Genomic DNA, 4210 nt, shown 5'->3' on the forward strand with positions numbered 1-4210 from the left:
ATAAATAAAATGGAGAGTAAAAGTGGAGAAGGAAGGAGTTATTTTTGTTGATGGGTGGGTTTTGTCTGACTTGGTCAAATTTTATTTTGGGGGCTGTTGAATCTGCTGCTGGGAAATCTTTAGGGTCTTTTTTATTTTTTAGGGCTGTTGAATCTGCTGCTAGGAAATCTTTAGGGTCTTTTTTTATTGTTTGAACCCTCCCCTTTATTATTTCCTGGTGTAATGAAATGCTTCTTCTAATAAAAAAAATGTGATGAAAAAAATAGAAAAATAATAACAGACTATATGAAGTTCGGGGGCGGGTGGTTCATAGGGTGAAGGTAGTAGAGATGTCAAAGTGGGTCTGAATATAATAAAAAATATATTGTATGAAAAAAAAAGTCTGAGAAAAAGTAGTTTGGTACTTGGCAGAACGAGTTAATGTAATGGAACAGAAATGGAATGAAAGAGGAAAAGTGCTCAACTTTGCTTTTACACTATCTTTAGAATCTAAGTCCCAAGAGTGCATTAAAAAGAAAATTTTCCAATAGGAAGAAAACATCAGAGACTCTTCTTTCATATCTTATTCCAGAATGACAAGTATTATGTTGAACCTCTATTCTTGTATCAGATTATTTTTTGTTTGAAAACCACCTGCAGAAATGCCCTTTCCTTTATATTTACTGTACTGCCACATTTCTTTCTGTATCTACTTTTCATACTAAGCTGTCAGACTCAATTTTATAATCCATCGAGTATATTGTGCTACACCTGGAAATTAATATATAATAGTAATAATTATGTATTATCTTACCACTGTTAAATATATTATATACATTACATAATGTCAACTTAGGCTATAGCAGTATACTATAACATGTTATATCAAATTCTGAAGGCATAGACAGAGATGATTTACAAATTGATTCTCTGTGCACTATTTTAATAACTTGCTGCAAAATTCAGGTAAGGCCACTAATGTTGCCTCTAATTTTGTTAAAAGCCCAAGTTTGTGTTCAGTGTTTCACAGCCTGTACAAAAGAAAAAAGATTTTATCTAAAGATTGTAATTAATTTGCCATTAACAAAATGCGAAATAATAATCCAAGTACCTGTAAAGGATATTGGAGGCAAAGTGCTACATAGGATAGGTGATCTTTTCCTTTAAAGGCACAAAGAATTAGAATCCTTTAGGTTCATTCTAAACACCAAAATTATCTTCCCTGGATAATAAGTGGCGTAACATTCTTCCATTCCCTTTTTAGGTTCCGACATCCTTATGCTACTCAATATGTTCTCATTATCCTAACTAGTGGAATATGCCTTATCTATATTTGTCCCCTCGTATCAGTGTCCTGGTTCACATCTATCTTCTCTCAAGCTCCATCCTATAGCCTAACATACTTACTCTGTTTACTGGCATATGTGGTGAAGGAGGGAAGATTAAAAATGAAATATTCTATTACAAAAATATCAAGTCCTAACTAAGGAATCCTGATAATCATAACATTTATAAAGCTTGAAAAAACTCTGAGTGGTGAAGAAACTACTCAGTCTAGAAGGTGTTTGCTAGGCAAGTTGAGGAACTGAGTTTAATTCCCAGAATTCATGTAAAAAGCCTGGCATGGTAACGTTATGCCTATAATTCCAACACTGAGGAGATGGAGATAAGATTCATGTTGCTTCCTGATCAGCTTTCCGGGCCAAAACACTGAGCCTCAGTGTATCAAAAAACAAAAAGGAAAGGGACTGAGGAAGATACCAGATGTCTATCTCTGCTCTTCACATTCACACACATGCACACAGGTATGTGTACAAACAGAAAGACACACATACACACAAACTCTCTCAATGGCCTTTTATTATCTGGCCATTCAGATTTATTACTTTAAATGATTTACATAGGTATCTTATATTCATCCCCCAACTGCTGCTTCTAGTGGGAATTCTGTTTCTCCAATTCAGAAAAGTTTCTGCTCCAGTCATACTATTCCCTGTACTGCATGCTCAACACATGAGGTTTCTTTTTCCCATATCTCATTCCACTCTAACATTAGTACCTCTTCCAAGAAACCATTCCCATTTATTCTAGCTTATGCTCCTCTGGTCATCTACCAAGTGTCTCATAACTAGTCTGACAAATATTAAGTTGATATACACACAGCATGCTTCATCATTCCTATTTATTTATTTATTTATTTATTTATTTATTTAATTATTTACATATCTAGCTATATCTGGGTAGTTCTACCTCTACCTCTCTCACCATACTTTATTCTTAATTATGAGTGAGTCTTAAATGTGTCCCAAAAGAGCACATAGTAAAGACTTGGTCTCAAGGTGATGGAACTACTGAAAAGTGAGAGAAATGTCAGGAGATGGGGCCAGGTGAAAGGGAGTAGTCACCGGTAGCATTTACATTAAGGGTTTATTGAGAATTCTCTTCCCTCCCAACCTACTTCCCTCCCTTTCTTTCCTTCTGGCTCCCTCTTTTTGTCCCTCCATCTTCTTTCTCTCTTTCCCTATGCCTACCTTCTTCCCACCCTCTATTTTCTCTCTCTCCATTCCTGTTGTCATAATATGAGTAGTTTTGTTCTACAAAGTCATCCCTGAAATAATATTCTGCTTCACCACATGCCCATAAGCAATGAAGCCAAATACCACGGGCTGAAATCTCTGAAATGGTAAACTAAAATAAGCCTTTCTTCCTTCAACTTGATTTATGCCAGGTATTCTGCCATAGAAATAGAAATCTCATAACATCCCTTTAGGAACATTTATTATCATATCTCTTCCTGTCCTATTAACAATATGCTGGACAAATACAAAGACCTTGGTAAATATGTCTTGGAATGAAAGGCTACTTCACAAATCTGATTAATTTTCTGGGTTTTTTATCATTGCTATTCTTATTTTGCTGTATACAGAGGGAAGGGGAATATTTTGAACAAAATTATTGTTGTAAAGTTTATTTGTTCTGCCCATGCACATAGGATTACGCATATTTTGTCATACATACATAATATCTATTGTCATATATATATATATATTCTTTTACACTTCATCTGAAGAAAATAGAGGAATTTCAGTTAACTTGGAGGTAAAGAAAGAAAAAACAAGCCTAATCAAGGACAATTTCTTAATCATTCATTCATATCGAAATTAAAATTAAATATAATTTTTTGCATAAGAAAAGAGGAAAGAACCTATAAAATAATATTCCCTTAACTGGTATGATAAAAGAAAGATCTGTTTCACTTAATTTACTATTAAACACTGATATATTTTGTCATTTATAAGAACTTTTATGAATTTTGTAAATGTGCTGAAGTTTTAATGCTGGTCGGGTATGAACTTTATTTCCTTATTTTCAGTTCGATGAAGAATTTCCATTGAGTAGTGACTAGTGGAATTGCATAGCTCATTTGGTATTGATTTCAACAAACACCATTTGATATAATAGGTTTCTGAACACATTGATGGGAAATATCATTAGCCAATTCTAATGTAAGTATTCTAGTTATCAAAAAATATCTGTACATATACATGAAGTGTTACACCTTTAAATAAAAGGTTAACACTCACTAATGGCTTCTAAAGGTTTTTTTTAGAAGAAGCTTCCAGACTCTGTCTTCTTTTCTTAACTATAAAAATAAAATATTTTAAAGAAAATTTGTTTTCTTTTCTCTATAAAATTTTCAATTGAGTTTTAGAACAAGATATTTTTGCTATGTGAAGTTGAAATACATCACTAAACAGATATAGAACTAGCAATTTTACTGATACTCTTGTAACAACTTTATTATTGTTAGATAAAAAATGAAGAAAACAAGGAATTTGGATAGTCTTTGTAGCTTGAATAAAATGCTTGTTTAGTGAAATGACCCAAGTAATAGACAGCAAAGCATACATGCTTTTAGATAAATACATTTATAAAATTCAGAAAAGGTAATCATTTACTTTACGTTTCTCCAGTAAGTGCTATAATTTGGGATAATTGTGAGTCAAAAGTTTATTTTCCATGATAATAGTATCCTGATCTGTTGACTCCATAACAACTAAATGAAACAGGAAAACCTATGTATATTATAATACACAATATAAATTTTATGAAAAATTAATCATTATGTTCTACTTGTTTGGGTAGAGTAGTCACAGATATTCAACTTAACAGCATACACACTTCAGAATTTTTTGATATATATGACAAATATTATTTAGAAAATAGAAAA

Source organism: Nannospalax galili, unplaced genomic scaffold (genome assembly GCF_000622305.1).
Source record: "Nannospalax galili isolate Female #2095 unplaced genomic scaffold, S.galili_v1.0 scaffold641, whole genome shotgun sequence".
Lineage (NCBI taxonomy): Eukaryota > Metazoa > Chordata > Mammalia > Rodentia > Spalacidae > Nannospalax > Nannospalax galili.